Here is a 26,523-nt window from a genome sequence, read left to right on the forward strand (position 1 = left end):
AGAGAGTGTGAGCGCGGAATAAGCTTCTACCTGATAACCGGGTACAGAATGCAGAAAATGTTAGGTATGTTTTCCCCACCAAGTTTTCACATAGGTTCTCCAGCAGAAGACAGCTTAGGCTGGAACCAGAGTTAGTAGCGTTCTGCTTCTTCTCTCGGAGGGCTGCAGGTGAGTTGAGAAGAAGGCAGTTTCTTGTGATGCCTGCACACACCTCACTTTCCCTCTAGTAAGGAGAGTCTGGTGATTAGGTTGAGCTAAAATAAATTTGCTCTGCAAAGTGGGATGAAGTAACTTTCAAGATTTTCTAGGTGATCTTTCCTCTTTATAAAATTCTATGGCAGTGGATGTCAGCTAACAGATACCCCATAATTCTAGCATCTGGCTCTCTAGTCCCTCAGTGTAAGAGAACTTTTCTTTCACATAATGCAAAACAAAATACACCTATTTTCAACTGAGGGATTATGAAAAATATATGTCCTACAGTATGGTTGGCTACAAGTTATGCATAACTGGACTTGTGACTGATGAGTCCCCTAGCTCATAAAGGTGTTTCAGTGTATGCCTTTTTAAGGGATGTTGGTGGTGGTATTGCCTAGCTAGAAAAGAGGAGGAAGAAAGCTGATAAGTGTGTTTCAATATATAAAATATTGCAGAAGAAGAGACCTTTTGCACTGTGACTAGAAGAAAATTATTTCAGTTGTGGGGGACAATTGGATCTCACAACTTCCTTGCACATTGACCTCAACAATCTGCAGTATCGCCTCCTGGATAAAGTGTTAGGCTTTGTTATGTTAGCCACAATCCATATGTATCCTGCAGCTGTCTGATATGCTTTCCCTGAAACCAGTTTTCATCCAATTAGAAAATGGAAGCCCCAATTAAGCTGAGGTGTGTACAGTTCAGTCAGACGTTGCACATGTGCAGGAGAGTCAGGTAAGGGACATGAGTACAGCAATGTAAGAATGCAACTTGAAACACAGCAGGTGGTCAGGGGTGGGATGAGCTCATCTCATTTCAAGCTGCTAATGTGCACATAGTCTTAAATACGGGCTGGAGAGACGTGGATTGACCATTTACCTAAAGCCATGGACTCTGGACTCAGAGGATGGGTTTGACAAAGTCTGAACTTCATGTCCCCATGTGTAAACACATAATCATTATTTTGTTCCAAAGTGCCTGCATTAATTAGACACTGTAATAAGGAGTGACCTAATTCAGAGAGTTAGTGAGAGTAAGAACTGCAAGCGCTCTGCACAGCAAATAAGTTAAAACAAAGTGCATATTGTGACTTCCATTGGCTGTGAACAAGTAGATTTCATTCATTAATTCAACCATTCATTCATTAAGCAATCTATGAAATCTCTCCCTCACTGCAGATTTAAATTTGAAAACAAATGTTTAGAATTTTGTCAAAGAGCTGCCTGGGTGCAAGAGTTTAAAGCTTGGATATGAGATTTCAAGTTATACTTTACAGGCTACTTTCTAACTTTGGATATCTAAGGAGATAGCCATGCTATCTGTGTAGCAGACGAACAGTCGGACTTAAAAGCAAAGGTGAGGAGCACCAATTCTTATATCAAAAGGCCAAACAAAACATGATGGAAACATGCATTTTCCAGTCCTATGATTCCTTCATAACCATATTGTGGGGACTGAGGGGGGCACTTGCAGAGATGAACCAGTAAGTGAGAGGAGGTGCTCAACCCTCCCCCACTCTCTCAAATGCCCTTTCAGTATTCAGTTATTTCCCCCAAACTGAGCTTTTCAGAAATGGAAGTGGGGGGCGGATTGCTTGAAAGAGTAACTTGGCAGGTGAGTTTTCCATTCCAAGTGACCCCAAAGATAATGAACAGTTTCCTTTGGGCTGCAAAGGCAGCCTTGTTACTTAGAATCCCAGTTATGGTTTAAATATATGTGAGATCCATGACTAAGATTTCCCAAGTTTCTTTCAAAACATTGGTATCAGGAAAGAAGACCCCCCAAACTAAAATCAGAACTAGGTAGAAGGATAGTTTAACTCTTTCCACTGTATAATTTTCATGCTTGAAAACCACACACGCACAGCACTGGTAACCTGCTGTTTGCCCTACATGAACTTTGCATGAATTATGGTGCAACCTCAATCACTCACTTATTTCTCCCAAAATTAGTGGTACAAGATATTCCCACCACCATTTAATCGCTGATAGGCAGCATAGATGAAATAATATTTGCCTATGTGAGCAGTCTTAAATATCCCCACATTTATGCTCATGAGGGCAGACAGAATGTGAGGACCAAGTAATCCTGGACAATCACAACAGAAGCTGGAAGAAACACAAGCACAACCATGGGCATGGCCATTATCTACAAACAAATGTGGACAGTTAACATTGCTGTCTGAACCAGCTCACAGATATTACAGATTGAAGCTGGAAGATCCTTCAGGAAGAACTGAAACTATCCACCGCAACTAGAAACTGTCATTCTGTGCCACAGCCATTTCTAGGCGCACTTCCAGGCAGAGATAATTTGCAAGTGTCACATTACAGAATCAGCTTTACTATCACCTTCAAATGATATAGTGGATGTGCATCCCAATTGTTTCCAGTTCAAATGAACTTGCGGGATCAAAGCTACCGCCCTAGCACTAGCCTTCCTCTGAGGCACACCCTGTTCACCTTCCTGTTCTAACAATTCAGGTGATAAAAAGTTCTCACATGAAAAGATCCTTAGAAGATGCAAGGGATATGTCTGTGTCACCCAATGCGGTTAAATTAACCTGGCATTTTGTCTGCCGCTGTTTTCTACATTCAGATGAATAGCAGTGTCAGCAAAACTGACAGCTAGGCAGAGAAGAAGGGGAGGGGGGACCGGCTGCCAATGGTGATTGTTTAGAAACCAGTTTTTGACAGCAAATCCTGTGTATCCTATGTAACTAGAGAGAACAGGCAATGTTAAGAGGCACTGAATGCACAGAGTCTAGCACGATAAGATATACTTATATTCCAAATGTGGCTTGGCATGGTGTTGTCATCTAGGGCTTTGTATGTATTTCCACAAATCTCTTCAAAGGCGCAATAACTCTTGGAAGTTTTGTTTTCAGTCCCTTTTCTAAGTATTCCCAAGGCTGAATTCGACATTTTTACCGCAACAGGAAACTGACTTGACACTGTCAATAAGCTTTCTGCTATGACTGACTCTTTTTAAACAGACCTCACCTGACACATGAGGGGAAAGTAATATTTATTCCTCTTGAACGGTCCACCTTGGAAAATGTTGATTTATTTCCTGAAAATTGCTAATGACTAAATCCCAACAAAACGTGTTGCACAGCGAAGAGTCAACCTTTTCTGCAGGCGAAGTAGAAAGGAAAAATCTAGTGGACGGCAAGATGTCAGCCAACTCTGAAACACTGCTTTGTTTGTGCTTGCTTGCCATGGCAAATATGGATTTCTAATGGTTAGTATGAGCCTGTTCTGGTCACTAGGTAAGACATGGAGTCAGAACCAAGTTACTCTTTATTTACTTAAAAATATGTATATCCTATAGCAGCACAAGGTGGCTTACAACCGCAGTTAAAATCATAGCAACCATCAGTAATAAAAACAAATTTTCAAACAAGAAAAAAGTCCAAACGGCTCACAAATTCAGCTCACAAATTCATTTATCAGGGATGCACTTTAATAAGCATCCAAGAAGTCATTCCATAGCCCCATTGCCATCACCAAAAACCCTTGCTCCTTGTCAAGGTCAGCTTACCTTAAACAAGGGTGTAAATAATTTTCCCCCAAATTTGTAACCACCCTTTACCCTTGATTCATCCCCAGCCTTCGTAAGCTTTTAAAATGGGACTGATAAGGAATGAACACCTTCTGTGCCACCGGATTTTGGTGGAAGAAAAAGAAGAGGAGTTTGGATTTGATATCCCGCTTTATCACTACCCGAAGGAGTCTCAAAGCGGCTAACATTCTCCTTTCCCTTCCTCCCCCACAACAAACACTCTGTGAGGAGAGTGGGGCTGAGACTTCAGAGAAGTGTGACTAGCCCAAGGTCACCCAGCAGCTGCATGTGGAGGAGCGAAGACACGAACCCAGTTCACCAGATTACGAGTCTACCGCTCTTAACCACTACACCACACTGGAAGCAGACACCAGACCTGGAGTGAGAAATGGGCTTGACCTTACTATTGGGACTGTGACAATGAATACAATAGTACCTCTGGTTGCTAACGGGATCCGTTCCAGAGCCCCCTTTGCAACCTGAAAGGAACGCAACTCGTGTTTGCGCACACGCGGGTCACAATTCGCTGCTTCTGCACATGTGTGTGACGTCATTTTGTGCATCTGCGCATGTGCGAGTGGCGAAACCTGGAAGTAACCCTTTCCAGTATTTTTGGGTCGCCGCAGGACACAACCTGAAAAACGTACAGTGGTACCTCAGGTTACATATGCTTCAGGTTACATACGCTTCGGGTTACAGACTCCGCTAACCCAGAAATAGTGCTTCAGGTTAAGAACTTTGCTTCAGGATGAGAACAGAAATCGTGCTCTGGCGGCAGCAGGAGGCCCCATTAGCTAAAGTGGTGCTTCAGGTTAAGAACATTTTCAGGTTAAGAACGGACCTCCGGAACAAATTAAGTACTTAACCCGAGGTACCACTGTATCATGAAGCAAACGTAACAAGAGGTATGACTGTACTAAACCTAGACTGAGCCCTTAGCAGATGTGTTTTCTGCGAGAGAGTTATGAGTTCTTGAGAAGCCATTACATTTTGAAACAAATTTGAAATAAAAAAAATGTTACTTGAAAAATGTAAACCATCCCAGTATATCCTCAACTTATGCTTGCTGTTTTCACAGGCAAGTGTGTGGGTGAGCAAGGGAAAGGATCATTGGACAAATCAGTCAATTCATAACTAAGCTGATAAAAAAACCCAAACTACCTCCCTTCAGTAATACACAACTTTTTGATTACATTTCGTTTCAGTGGGCCAATTTGGGAGAATTTTGAGTGAAAATAGTTTGTTTAACTGATGATTTCTCAGATAACTAGAATGAATAACAGTATGGTTTTTATTCTCCCAAATATTTGGTGTTCTTCAGCAGGGCCGGCAATACCATTCGGCAGAGTGAGATAACTGCCTCAGGTGGCTCTTCCTCCTGAACTCTCAGCCTTGGGCCCTTGGGCCACATGGTTTCTCCTGGGCCCCCTAATCTGGCCCTCTACCTCAGGTACAGTGGTGTGGGGATTACTGGGTTGCCTTTTTAATTTTTTTATTATGTATTTAGTGTTTTTCATATTGTGATTTTATGTTGTGAACCCCTTGAGCTCTATGTGTATAGGGTGGTATACAAATTTAATAAAGAATAATAAAAAATAAATATCCCATCACAAGTATTACAGTAAGATTCAGCTGTAAGTATTACAGTAAGATCCAGTCAGCTTCTGTATATAGCATGGTGAGGGAGCACCATTTTGTCTTTCACCTCAAGCAGCAAAAGCCCTATAGACTTCAACTGTGATATGAAATATATCACATATTAATATGTTAATGCTGCTGCTGAAACCTTTTTCCAGATCACTGTTACAGTACCGTGGTACCTCTGGTTAAGAACTTAATTCGTTCCGAAGGTCTGTTCTTAACTTGAAACTGTTCTTAACCTAAAGCACCACTTTAGCTAATGGGGCCTCCCGCTGCTGACGCACCGCCGGAGCACAATTTCTGTTCTCATCCTGAAGCAAAGTTCTTAACCCAAGGTACTATTTCTGGGTTAGCGGAGTCTGTAACTGGAAGAGTCTATAACCTGAAGCGTATGTAACCCGAGGCACCACTGTATAATTAGGAAACACAGTGGTTATTTTCTGTTTTGGCTCCATATTCCTTCGCTCAATTTGCGGCAACCTTCTAAAGCACAAAAGGGTAATTATTCTTTTCCTGATTAACTAGAATTAAGCTTAGTTTCTAATAATTGGACTGATTAAGCTGCTAAAGACTGCATCGCTATTTCAGTGAAATTAATAGTACTTATTTCACTGTTAATATGTTTTGGACGGTGGCTGTTGGTTAAGTTAAATGAAAGTCAATTCTAAACGTTTTTATGAGTAATGCAATTATTTTCCCAGGATAAAGTCCCTACCCCACTCCAGTTAGTTACTTCCTACAAGATTTTCCTACTAGGCTGCTTTACTCAAGACCTGTACTATATTTCAGTACCTGCCCCTGATAAATCCTTACACTGGATCTCTTCACACAAACAAATCAAATAATGAAGGTAGGGCGTTGTGTGTTTTTGAGCCAGTTTCAAACCAAAAGGTGAGATGAGAAGAGGCAAGTGGATAGCAATGCAGGAAGAATTTGCATTGGGGGGGACCTGCAGGAAACTTTACTGTGCAAGAAGCTCTACTTGAATCCTTCTTTCCTCTGATCTCTGCCTGAAATCTCACTTGCAGCAGAAAAAGGGAGTTAGATTTGTGTGGGCTGTACCACACATTTTTGAATGTTCCCTGCCAAACGACAACAAACAAACCAAAAACCTAGCCTATCCAGGTGCACAGCTTTCAGCTCAGCCAACTGTTTGTTGTGCTGCTTTTCTGTTTTTCAGGTTTTAACGTTTGAGGAGAGATTTCAAAAATAGAACAACCCAATTTCTGTAGTCTGAAGCAGGACATCACATACCTCGGGGCCCTGATACCTCGGTTTCCATTCCATTCTGCTCCAGTGCAAACTAGTACTGCTTTTGCAATGTTAAGCTGGCACCATGCACACTCCTCCTCCACTCCTTCCACGGCCTATAAAAGCCTTCGGGGAATGCATGTGCTGCACAAGGGCTTCCCCCCAGAGCTTGTACATAATTACCCATGGCTCCTGCTGCTACACTGGTGCAAGGGGAGAGAGATCAGCTCTCAGCGCTAAAGCATGTGGAAGAGGTTTTTTCCTCTGTGCCACTGCTGGGAGCACAGCATCAAAGCAAAAACAAAGAACCGAAATACTCAAGCAAATAAACAGAAGGCTCATCTGCCCCAGTTTACTGTTGCATGACAGGACAATTAATTCAGCTGTACGAGTGAACACATTTTCAGTTTTGTACAATGTGCAGTTTTACGCAGGAGAGACAATCAGCCATACTCAGTGGACTCTAGGTGTCTTCGTTGCCTTTAAAATTGTATCTAGTACAGTCTGTTTAACCACAGGCTTAAATGTTAAGGATCTACAGAACTTCTGTTTCCCCTCTTCATCTGACTTTAATCCAGGTAAGACTGTAATTATTTATAATTCCTGCAGCACTCTGGTCACTCAGATTGTTATAGAAACAAGAACATTCCTAATCACAACTGTATTAAGCAAGGTAAGATTCAGTAAAGTCAACGGGACTTTGTTTTGTGCATGAGACTTCTCTGGAACAAATAGGGATGTCCTATTCATCAATAATCATAATTTTACCATTTATACCCCACCCATCTGACTGGGCTGCCTCAGTCGCTCTGGGTTGCTTCCAGCATGTATAAAAACATAATAAAACATTAAACATTAAAAAAGCTTGCCTATTCAGGGCTGCCTTCAGATGGCTCAGGGGTCAGATAACGCCATACCTTCCATTTCTCAGATGAAAATAGGGACGTCCTAAGGGAAAGCGGGGCATTCCGGGATAGAATCAGAAACTGGGATGGCTTCTGTAAATCTGGACTTCCCCTGGAAAATAGGGACACTTGGAGGGTCTGTAGTACAATACCAGTGCAGGGGGCAGGCCTGGTTCACAGGACCTGAGCAAGAAAACATTGCTTTGCTCCCTTTGCTCTATTGGAACCCTTGGCGCCAGATCTTGTGTCCCACAGACAGTGCAGAGCAGAAGACAGAAAGGTTCTGACCAAGCCCCTGAGTGCTATGCTACAAACCAGATTCTATCAAGCATGGCTTGATGGAAGACCAACAAGAGCACTGGATTTCCTGACTGAATTATTCAAACGATCCCTCTAGATTAGAAGCTGAAAGTCAAAACTGGCAGCAGCACCAAAAACTGATAGGTTTGGCAGAAATGTGCAAGGTTATCTGTATTATTTTCTGCGAAGCAAACACCACTCTCTGTGGAGGCAGAAGCAAAAAATAAATTATGGTCTCTGTCGGCTGGTGTTAATGGCTTCCAGTAACACTACTACAGTGACTTTGGCCAAGGTGACGCCATTCTGAATAAGCCTAGAATCCATTGTGAATTAGTTAATTTGTCTAAAGCTCTCTGGAGACAAAAGCCACTAAAAGCGAGGAATTACTTAAATGTCATGGAGATTAAAGTAATGTGAGAAAGTAAATTTGCACATTCATTTTTTATTTTTTAAAGCCTATCCAAATTTCAGGGAATCAGTCTTATGTTTTCACCAGTAACGTTTTCCAGAGCCATGTTCATCTTGTGCAACAAAATGGGAGACTTGTGGCACCTTAAAGACTAACCAATTTAATTTGGCGTAAGAAGGGCTGGATTAACCATTAAACAAAATGAGCATGTGCTTAGGGTGTCAAGGGAAGGGGGACACCACAGGAAATTTTCCATTGCCAGATTTTTAACATTAATGGTCACAAATTGCTCAGCTGAGCATGCATTTTCTCAGCTGAAGTATATTTAAAATCCGAACAGGAGAACTATGCAACAAGGCACCACAGAGCAGCAGTGCCGGCAGCAAGAGGTATGGTAGGTAGCAGAGGCAGGGCAAGGTGGCCCTTCCCATTTCACCTCAAGCAGTGAAACAGGACACACCACCCCTGAATTATGGATACGAATAGTTGAGAGTGAATTTTGTATGAGGAAGAGTGCTAAGGATGTGTTTGGGGGGTGTTACTGAGTGGTGGGGTTAGTGGGGGTGCACCTTCTACCTTAATTATTTTGTTTATTTTTTATATATATAATTTTTATTGGTTTTTTAACACATAGTTAACGCAAACAAAACACGATACAATGACAAACAAACACATAAACATGTAAAATTTCAAAACCTTCTTTTCTTAAACCCTGTTTCTCCGACTTCCCCATACCTTCCCTTTCTGCATCCCTGTTTTCAAATTTCTTCCAGCAAATCCTCACTTCAAAATTTAACTAATTAACCTTTTACTCCTCTTGTCTTTACCAAATCAATACAGCTGTAACCTCTTAATTTCCTAACTTTGGCGTTTTAGTATTCATTTATTTTATAATAGTTCTTAAGATAGACTTTGAATTTCTTCCAGTCTTCCTCCACCGTCTCTTTTCCTTGGTCTCGGATTCTGCCGGTCATCTCAGCCAGTCCCATGTAGTCAATCACCTTCGTCTGCCATTCTTCCAGTGTGGGTAGTTCTTGTGTCTTCCAATACTTTGCTATAAGGACTCTTGCTGCTGTTGTGGCGTACATAAAAAATGTTCTGTCTTTCTTTAACACCAATTCGCCAACCACGCCCAGGAGAAAAGCCTCTGGTTTCTTAAGAAAGGTATACTTAAATACCTTTTTCATTTCATTATAAATCATCTCCCAGAAGGCCTTGATCCTTGGGCAAGTCCACCAAAGGTGAAAGAATGTACCTTCAGTTTCCTTACATTTCCAACATTTATTATCAGGCAGATGGTAGATCTTTGCTAGCTTGACTGGTGTTATGTACCACCTATAAATCATTTTCATAATATTCTCTCTTAAGGCATTACATGCCGTAAACTTTATACCAGTGGTCCGTAACTGTTCCCAGTCAGCAAACATAATGTTATAACCGTCTTGTGCCCATTTAATCATAGCTGATTTAACCGTCTCGTCCTGTGTATTCCACTTCAGCAACAAATTATACATTCTTGACAAAGTTTTAGTATTGGGTTCTAACAATTCCGTTTCTAATTTGGATCTTTCCACCTGGAGGCCAATTTTCCTGTCTTGTTTAAACACCTCCATTATTTGATAATAATGGAGCCAATCTCGAACTTTAGACTTCAATTTCTCATAGCTCTGTAGTTTCACCTTGTCCCCCTCTTGCTCTAGAATTTCCCCATATTTTGGCCATTTCGATTCCATATTAAGTTTTTTCACCCCTTTAGCTTCCATTTGCGACAGCCACCTTGGGGTTTTGTTTTCCAACAAGTCTTTATATCTAATCCAGACATTATATAAAGCTTTCCTAACAATGTGATTCTTAAAACCTTTATGAGCTTTTACCTTGCCGTACCATATATATGCATGCCATCCGAAAGCATTATTAAACCCTTCCAAATCTAAAATGTCTGTGTTCTCAAGAAGTAGCCAATCTTTCAACCAGCAAAAAGCTGCTGATTCATAGTACAGCTTTAAGTCCGGCAGGGCAAACCCCCCTCTTTCTTTTGCATCCGTAAGTATCTTAAATTTTATTCTGGGCTTTTTGCCCTGCCAGACAAATTAATTATTTTGTTTAACCACTAACGATGTGGGGTTTTTTATTGCATTTCTAAGTTTGAATCTTATTCACATTTTTTTAAAAATATACAGAATATGTTAGTTTTCTTGTTAATATTGCTGCTTTAAATGTGGGTCTTTGTTGTATTTTGTGCTCTAGCTTCATTTGTAATGTTTCACATTGATATATTTTAATGTTTCATTTCATGTTTAAATTTATGTTGTAAACCACTTGGAGATATAGGTAGGTAGGTAGGTAGGTAGGGGTGTGTGTGTGTGTGTGTGTGAGAGAGAGAGAGAGAGAGAGAGAGAGAGAGAGAGAGAAATGTACCGTATTTTTCCATGTATAAGACTGGTTTTTTCCTAAAAAATAATGTCCAAAATTTGGGGGCATCTTAAATATGGGGGCCATCTCTCCCCATTTTCTTAAATTGGAGTCCCCAAAAATATGGGGTGTCTTATACATGGGGGGCGTCTTATAGATGGAAAAATACAATGAGTTGCTACTGAAATGGTCTAGATCAGGGTTTCCCAAACTTGGGTCTCCAGCTGCTTTTGGACTACAATTCCCATCATCCTGACCACTGGTCCTGCTAACTAGGGATGATGGGAGTTGTAGTCCAAAAACAGCTAAAGACCCACGTTTGGGAAACCCTGGTCTAAATAAATTGTCACAATTAAAGAAATTGAAAGAAATCAACCACCCCTGACTACTGGCCATGCCGGCTGGGGCTGATGGGAGTTAAGAGTCCAACAATAATTGCAGGGCCTCAGATTCCCCATCCTTCCCCTTCATCTTTGTATACCAAACACTTTGAATCGCTCTTCATGTAAATGAGACCAGACTCACGGCTGACAAGAAGAAAGGCTCGTCAGGGAGTAACTGTCTGGTATACTTACAAAATGTTACTAATTGCAACAAAAATAAGTAAGTGGGGAAGGGGGGAATCACACGCAAAGAGTTATTCAAAGGAAACATGTGGGCATTCACATCCAGAGAGAACGACGCCATCTGTTCGACACCACCATCATTTTTTTTAATGTTCTGTCTTAATAACACCTCTCAAAATAGGTATAGAAGATTACCTTTCACAATGTGCAGTATGTCTTCATCTATGTTGGTGAAGCACTGCAGATTTCAATGTATGATGTTCTATAAAAGTTCCACAGTCATTTCCAAGAGCAGGTTTCGGGCGGTTAATTCTGGCATTTGCAAGCAAATAGAAGCTTCGGGATAGGGTGCGATGCAAATCCTATTTGGCGTTCCATGACCTAAAACTTAAAGGAAAAGTGGAGGGAACTCAATTGTTTAGGCATTTCAATTAAAACAAACAATGGCATTAGTTATTTTTCGGCTCTCTTGGCAAGGAGCTACATGTGTTGTTTTATTTTTGCCCGATTTAATGTTTTAGTCACAGTAAGTACTATTACTGGCATTTTGCACTGCTTAAAATATCTCAGCAATGTTTATCTGAGGATGGGCTGTTGCTAAGTACACAATCCTATCTCCTGGCTAGCAGCAGAGGGGATTTACAGAGGGGTGGAGCCACCACTTGCACCCCCAGCTGATTCCACTGTCCAGGATGGAAGGTGAGAAGGCGTGAGAGGTCTGCAAGTTTGCTGCGAAAGTTCCAGGCTGATACAGGAAACAAGCCTGAACTGGGCCCCTTGTCACAGCTTGCAGGTACCTGGACTGGCTTAGGATCCAGCGGACCGTTGGCTAGCTCAACTGCACCCACTCCCCACTCTGAAATCAGCTAATAGAACCGTGACTCCTTCTGTTCTCTTTGAATGCATGAACACTTGGGACATCAGAATTTGATACACCAGTCTTCCTCCTCTGCATTCACCAGGAACTTCCAAGCAATATAGTCCAGGATTAAGGCAATCAGGATGGGGCTGTGCAAACAGGAGTTATGCAGAGCTCGCTAAGATGGCGGGCAAGAGCTGAATAGGACTGCAGAAAGCAAGCAGCGGATGCAGGTGAATCAGGCAATGAGTAGAAGCAGCAGTCATAGAATTACAGAATTGTAGAGTTAAAATAAAAAAATTCCTTCCAGTAGCACCTTAAAGACCAACTAAGTTAGTTCTTGGTATGAGCTTTCGTGTGCATGCACACTTCTTCAGATACACACGAAAGCTCATACCAAGAACTAACTTAGTTGGTCTTTAAGGTGCTACTGGAAGGAATTTTTTTATTTTGACTATGGCAGACCAACACGGCTACCTATCTACTACCAGAATTGTAGAGTTGTAAGGGATGAGGGTCATCTGGTCTAAACACGGGTGGTGCTGTGGGTTAAACCACAGACCCTAGGGCTTGCTTATCAGAAGGTCAGCGGTTCGAATCCCCACGACGGGGTGAGCTCCCGTTGCTCGGTCCCTGCTCCTGCCCACCTAGCAGTTCAAAAGCACGTCAAAGTGCAAGTAGATAAATAGGCAGGAAGGTAAACAGTGTAGAGTTCCGTGCGCTGCTCTGGTTCGCCAGAAGTGGCTTAGTCATGCTGGCCACATTATCCGGAAGCTGTACGCTGGCTCCCTCGGCCAGTAAAGCGATACGAGCACCACAACCCCAGAGTCGTCCACGACTGGACCTAATGATCAGGGGTCCCTTTACCTTTAGCTAAGGGTCATCTGGTCCAAACTTTTGCCCAACGTGGGTCTCAAACCCACAACCCTGAGATTAAGAGTCTCATGCTCTACCAACAGACCTATTCCAGCTAATTTTCCAAAGTGATCTTAACCTGGTACCATGGAGGGGCAAGAGATCTGGGGCCAGTGCAGCTGGAGAAGGAAGTAGATGTCATTACCCAAAAACCCACTCAGTCACTGTGCAGCCTTATGGCCATGCTTCCATGCACATTCCCACCATTTGCTGGGCATCTTGCTTTCTCAGAAACTTAGCCGGGCTGTTCTCAGCACAAAGCACTTCCTGAATTGCTATGCATGTCCAGGCTTCCGCTAGGAAATCTTTTCACATCGAGAATGCCTCATTTTGGGCTTGCATATGAAGCCCACACTGCTAAAGAGAAAGACAAAAGAGGGGGGAAAGAGTGCAGTATTTTCTGCTCCCCTTCTTTCCACCAAACAAGTTTGTTTTGGTTATACATACGCAAGGGCAAAAGGTACAAAAAGTCATAAAAGGAGCGAATAATTTGTATCTCATTTAAGGGACTGTTCTTTCGTCAGTTGGAACACTTTAGTAAGATTCAGAGCCTTGCATAAATTCTGTCACAAAGGTTTACTTAAGAGCCAAACTCATTTGCTTTAGCCGCAACGCACAACGGATTTTCTCCAGAACAGCCTAATTAAAGCAATTGGGCCTGATCCAAAGTTAATGGGTTGCAATTCTACTGCAGCCTTTTCACCTGCACAGACACTGTATTTATGTGGTACTTACTCCATTGTAAATTCGGTAATTGCCATCTGTCCCCAGTGACATTTTAGGCAAGCTGCAGTCAAACTCTGGCTAATCCTCTCTCACTTGTAGCAAATCCCCTTCCACTTTTGGCACGACACTCAAGAGAGTGGTACCTAATGAGTGTGATCCAAAGCTGTGCATGTGAGCAGGACTCGCACCGTCGATTATGGAATGTGAGAGCCCTACAGGAACACAGATAGCATAACTGGCCATAAATGAGCATAGAGAAAGCTGTCACTCCCGGCTGCCTTCCTCTTTGTTAGATCATCATGGCAATGTTTGGAACTAGCTCAAGTGATGTAGCTAAGACAGTTATGCCAAGTCAGACCATTGGTCCATCCAGGTCATGAACTGACAGTGGGTCTCCAGGGTCTCAGGCAGGATCCTATCTCAGGTGTCAGATGTCAGAAACCGAACATGGAATCTTGCTCTTCCACTGAATGACCCCAAATCTTAGTATTATGAGGAAGGAAGTGCAAGGGATGCTTCTCTCCACATTCTCCATGCCATGTACAATTTGACAAACACCTCTTGCATCTCCCACTTTCTTCTTCTTCTTCTTCTTCTTCTTCTTCTTCTTCTTCTTCTTCTTCTTCTTCTTCTTCTTCCTAAAGAGCCCCAAATGCTTTATCCCTTCCTTGCAGGAAAGTTGCTCCTGGGTCTCTTGTCCTGCAACTTTCCCAACTCTACAATGCTGACACTTGAACTTTGGGCTAAAAAAACGTGACACTGAGAATCTTCCACTTTTATTAATTAAGCTTTTTAACAACAACAAACAACAACTTGACCAAATATTTGGGAAATATCTGTGCACTCACAGAATATTCAGGGCATGTATGTTTACCACAAAATTTGCATGGTAGAACTGTAAGCACAAACATGTTGTACTAGACTTCACAACAAGTTTTGTTCGAATCAGGAACCAAGGTGATCTCTCTCTCTCTCTCTCTCTCTCTCTCTCTCTCTCTCTCTCTCTCTCTCTCACACACACACACACACACACACAGAGAGAGAGAGAGAGAGAGAGAGAGAGAGATTAGATCTCTAAATATCTTGCAAGGTCATTTAACAAAAAACTGATGCAGCGCAATCTGAGAAAAACAGAGGGAAACTTCTGAAACAGAAGCTCAGCTAGGAAGGGAGAGTAGGAATTATCCACTGCCCAAACTAATGGGAGAGAATCAGCTGGCAGATGAGACACTGGCATGATATGGACAAGGACCAATTGGCAAAGTTCCTAAGAAAAGGTTGCTTCCTACACACAGGAAAGTGAAATATAATTTGGCAAAGATTTATGAAAATTTTGATTTTGAAGGGGGCTGACTTCAACAGTTCCAAAGCAAATGAATATCGTCCAAAGCAATTTTTGTTTTGTTTTTAAACTAGCTCAGGGTACATAAGGGTAAAAAAAGGTAAAGGACCCCTGGATGGTTAAGTCCAGTCAAATTCGACTATGAGGTGCTATTGGAAATGCTGTTGGTTTTGCCATCATTCCCAAATCCAAAGCAACATGCTTCTCTTTCAGTCCTCATCCTGTCCTGAAATTGGCACTCTCCATCACTTGGGCATGGAAAACAGAAAAAGAGTGGTTGATAGATTTTCCTTTCCTTTTCTCTCCCTTTTACATGTGTGATGTAAAAAGTAACTATCAATTTTGATTCTGAAAGCTTGCTCATGTTTAGGAATATGGATGAGAAATTACCATTTTCCTGAGCATTAATGATTACCGCTGTTTGCTACTGAGCACACATTCAGTAATATGCAGTTTCAAGCTGATGACTCACAGCCCCACTCTCAAAGCTTTATCGAGCACAAGAGTAGTTCAGTGCAACACAGGTGATTCATTAACATAATTGTGGGGCTACAAATAAAACAAATGGTGGTTAAATCCCTTAAGTGTTCGCAGATATACAGTATTTGGCTTTCTGTATTATTGTGCCAAATGGGAGGAAACAGAGCTAATTCAACAGAAACAACTACATTGCAAGAGTCAGGGCTGCGACGTTTCCAAGCTTGCTATCATGTACTTAATGCAACGTCTTCTGCCTCTACACAAAACATATAGTATTTCAAGTCATTTTGGAGAAGCTGAATCCAGTTTTCTTTCTTTTCAGAACATAATGCCCAAGTTTACAATTGGCATTTCGTTAAATTTACTGCCGTAGTCTGATGACGTAAGCCCTTGATTTTAATTTAATATAATATATATCCCCACCTCCACGGCCTTTATGGGAGAGAAACGGGGATACAGATTTTTGTTCCTAATTCTGAGCCATGATTTTTGAAAGTGTGGTACTGGGACAGATGTATGATTCTGGAGGTGCCCCCCTGCAACTAAAGGCAGTTTGGTGGGGGGCATAAGCAGCTAAGGGGAGATGGAATACAGCATGTAAACAACACTTTTCCTAAATCATCTTCTCAGCTGAATCACATAATCAAACTAACCCAAATGGCTTTTAAACTGCCCACAGTGTATCTAAAAGGATAGCGCCACCATCCTTCATAAAAGTATCCCCCAAGAACACTTTTCTCACTCTCCAGTTTACAAAAGATCACACCTTATGAATATGGATCTAGCCTGTTATTCTAATTACTTGGTAGAGCTTAGAATAATCAATTCACTTATAGATTATGTATTAAAAGTATGTTAAAATATATATATATCCCTATGTGGGTGAACTTAATTATAAGCAGAACGGGATGATTAACAGAAAGCTAAGTTAAGACCAAGGGGAATTCAAAAGACCATGTTGGACTTTTGTTTGGCTTCCAACAAGCTCCTCTGTTGACTCCTGTTCACCTTTTGCTATACCTCACTGCTCTCTGGAGCTGACCCCTGGCTGAAGATCTGTAGAATGGACAACCACACAGCTATGTTTTTCCTTTGTGCACCAGGTTACCCACTAGGGGCAATTGCAGACTGTCACTATTTTGCAGGTAAGATTCAATCGCATACTGTTGCATTTAGGTAAAGGTAAAGGGACCCTTGACCATTAGGTCCAGTCGTGGCCGGCTCTCAGCTCAGCTTGCTTTATTGGCCGAGGGAGCCGGCGTACAGCTTCCGGGTCATGTGGCCAGCATGACTAAGCCGCTTCTGGCGAACCAGAGCAGCGCACGGAAACACCGTTTACCTTCCCGCCGGAGTGGTACCTATTTATCTACTTGCACTTTGACGTGCTTTCGAACTGCTAGGTTGGCAGGAGCAGTGACCGAGCAACGGGAGCTCACCCCGTCGCGGGGATTCGAACCGCCGACCTTCTGATTGGCAAGTCCTAGGCTCTGTGGTTTAACCCACAGCACCTCCCGCGTCCCTCATAAAAGAGTACCAGACAGGGGGAAAAGGGGAAAAAATCCTTTGGTTTTGCTTTCCCCTTTAAAAGTAAAAAAAGCCAGCTTTTCTGCGATGAAGACATTCCAGATTCTACGGAGCCATCCTTCAAATGTAAAGTTCCTTCCAGTTCCCAGGGCTTAGCTATCTCTAGTCTAGCTGCCATTAATTCTTGCCCCTTTCTGAGCAGGATTAAGAAATTGCAAATCCTGAAGGTTTTCCTGCAATGCAGCAGTCTTAAGATCTTTCTATAGTGTGGCTCTGCAGACTTTAGAAAAAAACACCACCACCCATATCTGTCGCAGAACAAGTGGTTCAAAAATCCCCCCCTCCCCACCCACTCTCTTCCCTTGCATAACCTCACAGTTCATTACTAGGAAGGTAGAGAATGGAACATCCCCCCACCCCAACCCTCACAAGGGGAAAAAAAGTCAAATGTCAAAAGGACATGCTGTTTTCCAGAATGGAAACTCCAAGAGTTGGACTGAAATAATTGAAAAGTTGCTGAAACAGGAGACTTGCAGTTAATCCTGAAGATGGAGCTAAACCTTCCTGGAAAAGCTACTGCACTTGGTATTCTGCACTGTGGTAAACCAGAGTATTCAAGGGTCATTACTAATTACCATAACATCCCACCACTTACTGTGTCATGCGCACAACCCATTCAACAAAAGCCACACTTAAAGGCAGAATGTTTAGCTTTAAGTTTTAAGTAGTTTGAAATACATTTTCCAACCACCAGTTCATTGCGAGTTGTTTTTTCCGCAAACTACCTTCCAGTCCAACACTAAAAATAATATATAGATATATATATATATATACACCCCCCCCCAACCAGCCACCTTATATAATTTTAGGTTGGATAAGAAAGGACCTGTGCTTTGACTGTTACATACATGTTTTATTTATTTAAATGAGGCGTTTCCTTCAGCTTGCTACTTCCCAATCTAAGGACATGCTTCTTTATTCCACTTTCCACAATTTTGGTTTTCTCTGGTTATGCAAACAGCTCTTCGGAATAGTGTTAGAACTAACGTTAGCTAACCAGTTACCAGTTAGGACCAAGCCGTTGGTACAGGAGCTTGCATTCATCCTGCGCAGCAAAGTCATTTCCGATTAACCAGCCAAACTAGGCTATATATTCTGGTGTGCACACCTCTCTACCAGAATATTTCTACCACCACCTCATGCACCCATTCATGGGAAGTGCATCCTGTTTCGCAGGCAAAATAGGAAATGCTGCCCCACCCACCTCCGCCACACCTCCCTTGCCAGAGCGTCTCTTATTTAGGTTGTGTGGCAGCAGCAGGTTCCAGTGAGATCTCGTGAGGTTTGGGTGAGATCTCACCAGAATTAGGCACTAGTGCTGGCACTGCTTCTCCACCAACAGCAGAGGCGGTGGGGTGCCCATGGGTGGAGTGTCTCAGGGTGGGGTGGAGCGGGTCTTCTACTTCCTGAGCAGGCTGCTTCGCCCTGTCTCATGGGTGAGCCACCCTTGCATCCACCTACCCAGAAACTTCATACGAGTTGGGCATAAGAAGCTAACAAGAGGTCTGCTGGAACAGGCCAAATTCTGATCTAGTCCAACATTCTGTTCTCATAGTGGCCACCCACATAATAATAATAATAATAACAACAACAACAACAACAACAACAACAACAACAACAACAACAACAACCCACCCATCTGGCTGGGCTTCCCCAGCCACTCTGGGCGGTTTTCAACAAAATATTAAAATACAGTAATGCATCAAACATTAAAAGCTTCCCTAAACAGGGGTGTCTTCAGATGTCGTCTAAAAGTCTGGTAGTTGTTGTTCTCTTTGACATCTGGTGGGAGGGCGTTCCACAGGGTGGGTGCCACTACCGAGAAGGCCCTCTGACTGGTTCCCTGTAACTTGGCTTCTCGCAGTGAGGGAACCTCCAGAAGGCCCTCGGCACTGGACCTCAGTGTCCAGGTAGAATAATTTGATTTATACCCCAGCCATCTGGCTCGGTCTCCCCAGCCACTCTGGGCGGCTTACAGCATATACCAAAACACAGTAAAACATCAAACATTAAAAACTTCCTGATTGAGCTGCATTCAACACAGCACTAATGTGAATGTTTCATTGAATCAGTATTCCCCCCACCCCACTCTCCTCCCCCACCCACAAGCCCCTAAATCTCCAGGGCAGATTTTGGGACAGCATAGAGTATTGTCGTAGTCCCCAAACAGAACGTAAGAGTCTCTGATATACGCTTGCCTGGAGACAGATTCAGCACGCACAGTTAGGTCCATTTTGAGGGTTTGGCCAACAGCAATCCACATAATCAGACAACCTGAAGGGGTCAGGGAATCCGATGATCATGAAGCCAAGGGTCCAGATGGGAAACAGGAAGCAGCAAGGTAGGGCTGGGAACCACAGGCATTGTTTCCAGCATTTCAATGTTGCTGAGAGCTCTTTTTAAAGTTGAAGCCAGCTTGGTTCTCATCAGTGCCTTCTTCTCAGTGTCCTTGAAAGCTGATCAGCTGCAGGTGGTCCCTCTGCCTTCTCCCCCTTCAGGCTGCTGTTCAGCAGGTAAAGATGACTCTTGGCCCATGACAAGTATATGCAGGGGAAGGGGGGGGAATCGCTCTGTAGTATCGCTAGCCCTTGCACTGCTGCAGGAATTTAAATACCACCCAATCTTCCCATACAATGTGACACGGGAAATGAGCAGAGTATGCCCAACTGACTGATCCTTGCAATACTTCACCACTTAACATGGGGCTAGGGAACCCTCACATGCCAACTTCCCTTAGCCCCAGCTAGCATTGCCAAAGGTCAGGGGGTTGAATCCAGCATCGGGAGAGCCACAGGTTTCTCAGCCCTGTCTTGAAAGATGCAAGCACAGTATATTTGTGAAGACATGCGTGTCCAAATTCTCATTAAACACAGAGAGAAACAGCGGTTGCATCTGGCTTGATCATAACATTGCTTAATAGACTGAGATACGAATGAGCCTCCTGCGCCTGCATGTGCCCTTTGTGCAAGCGAGAAAACAAGCCAGGAAGCTGCAATTCATCATAGCTTCCTGCTACATCCAAACCAGGAAACTGTGGTTAATGGCTTCCACACAAGCCAGGACATTAAGCCAACTTGAAATCATGACTTTATATCCTGCCTTGTATGGAAGCCATTAACTGTAATGTGGGTGCGGGACGCTCATCGTATCTCCGTTTAACGGGCAGCCATTGTTCATTTTTGCTTTTTGGCATGTTTACCTGCCCAAATGAAGGGGAGAAGCAAAACCATTGTATGCGGTTGCATGAAGCTCATTTGTATTTTGGTTTATCAAGCTGAAATACGATCAGTGGGAAGAGTGTGCAAGCTCAATGTGACAGCCCAATTCGTTATCCATTAGGCATATGCCCAGTGCCAGGGGGACAATCTGTCCTGAACGCTACACTAAGTATTTGCAAAACGGGTGGTTGGTGTCAGGAGCTCGTCCTACTCTCGAGTAGGACCCTGGCAGAAACACATGCCCGACTGGCATGTTCCCTCCCTCCTGGTCAATTGTTCAGGAGATTCAAAGGCTTTCTTCTGCCCGAACATCACAGCGACCGATGCCAACAGACATCGGCACACTTAGGAATCCTCAGAGTTTTCGCAGTTGCGTAACAGACCTCAGCAACTCAGCATTTTGGCTAATCTACTTTATTTACATATAAACACACACGGAGCACTGCAACATGACTCCCCCTCTCTCTCTAGCATCAGACAGCAAAGAGAAAAAGACAAAGGACAATAGTCCCAATTCACGGAACACAGTAACACAAACATCCTGTCTCCGTCACTTCCCACTCTGTGGAGTCAAAACATACACCATCATGTGATAGACAAAAATCCCATGGCTGCAATCACGGAGCAGGAATTCTAACAGTTGGATGGGCTGGTGGGCAAAGGAGACACTGAGGCACCATGCAGAAAGCGGTGACTTGTGGAGTGTAATCCAATAGGTGGATTCTCAGTCAAGAGAAGAATTCCATTGGTGAGTCATATTGGAGAAATATCTTGACAACCACAAACTTTAGATGGCAAATGGAATAGAGTATCTGTTTGTGGCCACATTCCTCTCCAAAGTCACTTTGTCATTGCCACTAGTATGAGAGACAACAGAGCACGCCTGTCCAAACAAGGTTATGTGCTGAGACCCAAAGAGTTATTTTTAAATACTTGTGCACAAATACCAAACTTCATGTGCTGGATGGGCACCTGCCGCCACCTCCTCCTCAACTGTGTCCACCTCCCATTTAGAGTGGCACCTTGGTTCTCAAACAACTTGGTTCTCAAATGCTGAAAACCCGGAAGTGTTCCAGTTTTCAAACGATTTTCGGAAACCGAACATCGGATGCGGCTGTTGGCTATTGTTTCCGGGGCACCTGCACCAATCATAAGCTGTGCCTTGATTTTCGAACATTTCGGAAGTCAAACAGGCTTCTGGAATGGATTAAGTTTGGTGCTTTTGTTTTTGCTATTTATTTTGCATTTTTGTTTTTGAGGTTTTTTCGGTTAATGAACCCAGTTCAGCTACTGATTGATTGATTGATTGATTGACTGATTGTGTGACTGTGGAAATGGATAAAAGCCTCCCATCCAAACAGTGACTATCATCAGTGCAGCTACAGTACATTGATTATTGCTTTCATTTCATGGATCAATGGTCTCGTTAGATAGTAAAATTCATGTTAAATTGCTGTTTTAGGGGTTGTTTTCAAAAGTCTGGAATGGACTAATCCATTTGCATTACTTTCTATGCATTACTTTCCTTGGTTTTGGAATGCTTTGGTTTTGGAACGGATTAAGTTTGAGAACCAAGGTACCACTGTACTTGACTCTGCCAGGCTCCATCAGACCAACTCCTAGAGAAAGAAGGCAAGGTTGGTGGAGATTATTGTTCCTCCTCCTCGCTCCTCCTACTGCTCTCTTGCTCAGAGAGGGCAGGTGAACAGGCAACAAAAACAAGGAGGGGGACCAAAAGAGCCAGGAGGCTCCAAGGATTGGCAGTTCCCCTCCCCCTTTTAGAGGCACCTCGGCCTGGAGATCAAACACAGCCTCCCAAGCCATTCTATTTGATCCCCAGAAGTCTCCTCAGGCAACACCTTTTCTCCTCAGCGTACTCTCTTGTTAATAAGTGCATCTGCCTTGAAATGGTGTATTATAGAAAAGTGCACAAATGCGGGGGGAAATTGTATGTGAACTCAAGTGTACTTTGGGAAAGGACAGATTGCCTCAATCAACAAATGGCAGACAAATCATGTAATAGTTAAACTAAACTTTAGCAGAACGTATGCCGGAAATAAACTGTTTCCAGCCCTGCCTTGTCATATAGCACAACTCAACAATCCAAAATTGAATCCTGACCTACACAAAAAAAGGTGTGTGGCTTGACTATTCATCTTTTCACCACTTACTGCAAAATTACTCCTTTCAGTACATAAATTATCCCATTATTTTTTTTCACACCTCCCCCCTTTTGTTTATATATTTACCGGTACATTTTTTATCCATTTAAAACACGTATATACTGCATATACAAACATATCCTATATAAAATTCAACAACAAAATAGTATAAAACAGTAATCCACTCTGACAGGTTACATCTTATGTTTTTTGTTTCTCAGGGTTCAGAAATGAACCCATTTCCCTTGCCATCCAAATTGTGGTAATTTGGTATGGAGCACCCCTGTATCTCTGATCTGACCAAATCTCCAAATCTATACCCATAGCTTTAGAAAAACAGGCAGAGGGTGTTGCTTGGGTAAAAGGAAAGCAACACAGTCACCAAATGACCCATGCAGTGTGCTGAATAGATAATTGGAGGGTGTCTTCTCACATTTTGTACTCAAGTAAAAATACACCAGTACAAAATATGTGTTCTCCACAACAGTTGCCAAGGGCACACAAGCATTTTTCCATTTGAAATACACAGAAGTTGCCTCCAGCTTTCTGATTCCAGCATACTTGTAGTCTTGGTCGCATTGATCTACGTGGGGCTCTGATATTCTGTGTGGATCGGCATTAGCAGGTGAAAGAGGCCTTATGAAACAGCTTTCTTTCTTAGATGAACATTATCCGTCTTATTACTCAGGACACGTGCTGTGTCTCCTCAAACACCCATAATGGTTTCCCATCCCTTTCCACACCAGCAAAGAGTCTTTGTCATTGACCCAAAAGCTTTGCCTCTGGTTTTGCCTCAGACTTTTTTACTGCCACTTATTTTCTGTTATATCTATGGCCTCAGGTCACCAACTCTGCCATCCTCAGTTGTCCAACTACCTCAGCCTTGTCTCTTTCTCTGTACCTAGAACTACATCCCGGAACATCTACAGAGATACATCTCTCTTGTTTAAAATTCCTCCTCAAATCCTACCTCTTCCATGAAGGATCTGACTTAACAATTGAACCCTCACTACTCCAACTGAAATGAAACATGGATAGCTCAGCCGGTAGAGTGTGAGACTCTTAATCTCAGGGCAGTGGGTTCGAGTCCCATGTTGGGCAAAAGATTCCCGCATTGCAAGGGGTTGGACTAGATGACCCCCACGGTACCTTCCAGCTCTATAGTTCTATTCTATGATCTGTACTGATTCACATGGTGAAAACACAGTGGTTTACTGTGAATGCACCAGTCTAGGTTCTTTTGCACCTCCCTGATAGTATGCAGAAGAAACAAACCATGACTTAGCATTGCATCCAAATGAGGAATTGCGGTTTGCTTTGCTTCAAAACAACAACAACTCCATCATGATAAACTATGGAACTCCCTCCCACAGGAGATGATGATGGCCACCAACTTGGTTGGTTTTAAAATAGAATTAGACAGATTCATGGAGAATAAGCCTATCAATGGCTACTAGCCAAATGGTCAACGCTCTGTCTCCATGCCCATATGTTTCTGAATACCACTTGCTGGAAACCACAGGAGGGGGGAAATGCTCTTGTGTTTGTCTCTTGCTTGTGGGCATCTGCTTGGCCACTGTGAAAACAGGATGCTGGACAAAATGGGCCATTGGTCTGATCCAGCAGGCTCCTCTTACGTTCTTATAATAACACATCTTACTTGCTAGAATTGAAGGTGGCAATTAGGATATGTATGGAAATCTTTAAATTTCAGTACGGCTGGAATTTAGCCTACTGTACAAAGCAAGAGTCACACCCATCCATTCCTCTGCCCACTTTTGTCCTTGCCCGTCACTGGCCTATGGATTGTTCTGAGAAGGGTTCCCCACCATGCTGTGTAAATGCTACCACTAAATCTTATACTTGATGTATGGAAGTGAGAGCTGGACCACAAAGAAGGCTGATTGCCGAAGAATTGATGCTTTTGAATTATGGTGCTGGAGGAGACTCTTGAGAGTCCCATGAACTGCAAGAAGATCAAAGCTATCCATTCTTAAGGAAATCGGCCCTGAGTGCTCACTGGAAGGACAGATCGTGAAGATGAGGCTCCAGTACTTTGGCCACCTCATGAGAAGAGAAGACTCCCTGGAAAAGCCCCTGATGTTGGGAAAGTTTGAGGGCACAAGGAGAAGGGGATGACAGAGGATGAGATGGTTGGACAGTGTTCTCGAAGCTATGAACATGAGTTTGACCAAACTACAGGAGGCAGTGGAAGACAGGAGTGCCTGGCGCGCTCTGGTCCATGGGGTCACGAAGAGTCGGACACGACTAAATGACTAAACAACAACAACATGTCTTATACTTGCATCTCCACCCCTCCCTTCAGTTCATCCCCTTAGTTTTCTTCTCCACTATCCAAGTTCCGTGTACATTGATAATGCTGTCTTATTAATGATTCTTAATCAATTAAAAAAATCAAAGACTTTATCAAGAAGAGTAAGGGGATCCAGTGCTAATCTGTAAACAGAATATTTAAACTGGTTTCGCTCTGGTTTAGGCTGCATTTCCACTTCAGTGGGATAAGTGCATAGTGTTAATAGCTCTAATCAAACATGGGGTTATTGGGTTGGTGCTGGGCGTATCATTAGGGCAGCCCCTGGCCACTTTTATGGTGTATCATACTACTTTCTGAAGTGCAAATGCATTAGCCAGAAAGGGGCTCAAAGTGCATACTACTTCCAGAAATCAGTTCTGCAACAATCACATTTATTTTTGGAAACTTTATAGTGTGTGGTACTTTCTCCAGCTGAGGTGGTTTCTATTTTAAGCCTCTAAGTGGCTGGTCAGGATGAGCCAGAGCAATGAGCTCAAAACACTGTATCGTGCACATCCCCATCTTAAGTTAGCGGCTGGTGATGCTGTCAAGCAGCCATTAGTCATCTGCGTCATTTTTGCAAGCATGACCTGTCCCTGGCCAGCTGCACGTCTGATGAGCAAACCAATCCTGACTTGACAGACACATATGGTGAATTTTGGAGACCAGACCATATTTAGCCCAACAGACTCTGTCACATATCACATTTTGATTTCTTATAAATTACTATAAATCTTGCAAATTACAGCTCTGTTACTGTGTAACAACAGAGCTACATGTTTTTGAAATATTACTGAAAATGCTCATTTGTTGGAACATGAAGGAAGACCATGAACTGGAAACGGCTAGGCAACTTGCTTTGGTTTTCCAAATAAATTATATTGTATGATGGTCCAAGAAACTAAAGATTCAGAAACACACCCACCACATTTTCCACCCTGCCTTCTTCTCCCCCACCCCTGCTCTTTTTTTCTTTTGATTGTTTTGCATGTGATGTATTTATTTATTATTGAAAAATTATGTGAAATATGGATTTTGTTGTTTTGATGGCAGAACTGTTTCTTTTTTAAAGACTTCTGAGACTGGCAATGCTGCTGTTCTGCTTGTGAAGCAGACTTTCACTTGTGCAGTGGATCCCTCTCCTCTCCTGTGAAGCCCCCTCTGCACCCTCAAAATCTGCTCTAGAAAGTTGGAAGACCCCCCTGGAGCAGATTTTAAAGGCACACAGCATGAGGAAGGGAAAGGAAAGTCCTGTTGTGCAAGCGGAATTTCATATGTGGAGCAGTGGATACAATCCAATTTCTATATTGTTTTCAATTCTTAATGTATGGCTTACATTAGACATGGGATGGTCCTGAGTACCACTGAAGAACGGTGGAGTATAAATATAACAAGTAAGTAAATGAAGAGAATTAAAGTGTTAAGTGAAATTAAACTAGGCACGTTTACAGATTCATTTGCTTAAGAATAGGGAAATGGGGGTGAAAACAGATATAACATTATACCCAAATAAGGCAACCTATAGTTTGTCCACATATCAGAACTGGAAATTGCATTCAAGCTGTAGTTGCAAACCACAGTTTCCCCAGTTTGGATGTGACAGCAAACAATGGTTTTGCTGTGAACTAAGAGGTCAGGGAGAGAACCAGATCTCCCTATGAGAAGAAGGGAGGAGGA

General features: G+C 42.8%; 1 protein-coding gene across 4 annotated transcripts in view; it reads right to left on the bottom strand.

Moving 5' to 3' along the window:
* Window positions 1–26,523, bottom strand: part of DDAH1 (dimethylarginine dimethylaminohydrolase 1) — a 125,014-nt gene that overhangs the window by 62,371 nt on the left and 36,120 nt on the right. For 2 of the 4 annotated variants that reach the window (XM_081194095.1, XM_081194094.1), the window contains exon 3: window positions 11,442–11,633. The exons of 1 other annotated variant lie outside the window; for it this stretch is intronic. The gene's annotated coding sequence lies outside the window, so the exon portion shown is untranslated. The remainder of the gene's footprint in view (window positions 1–11,441; window positions 11,634–26,523) is intronic. One more of the 4 variants, XM_081194096.1, reaches the window with a different exon arrangement.

The sequence above is a fragment of the Podarcis bocagei genome, assembly GCF_964188305.1.
Source record: "Podarcis bocagei genome assembly, chromosome: 5".
In the NCBI taxonomy this organism is placed as follows: domain Eukaryota; kingdom Metazoa; phylum Chordata; class Lepidosauria; order Squamata; family Lacertidae; genus Podarcis; species Podarcis bocagei.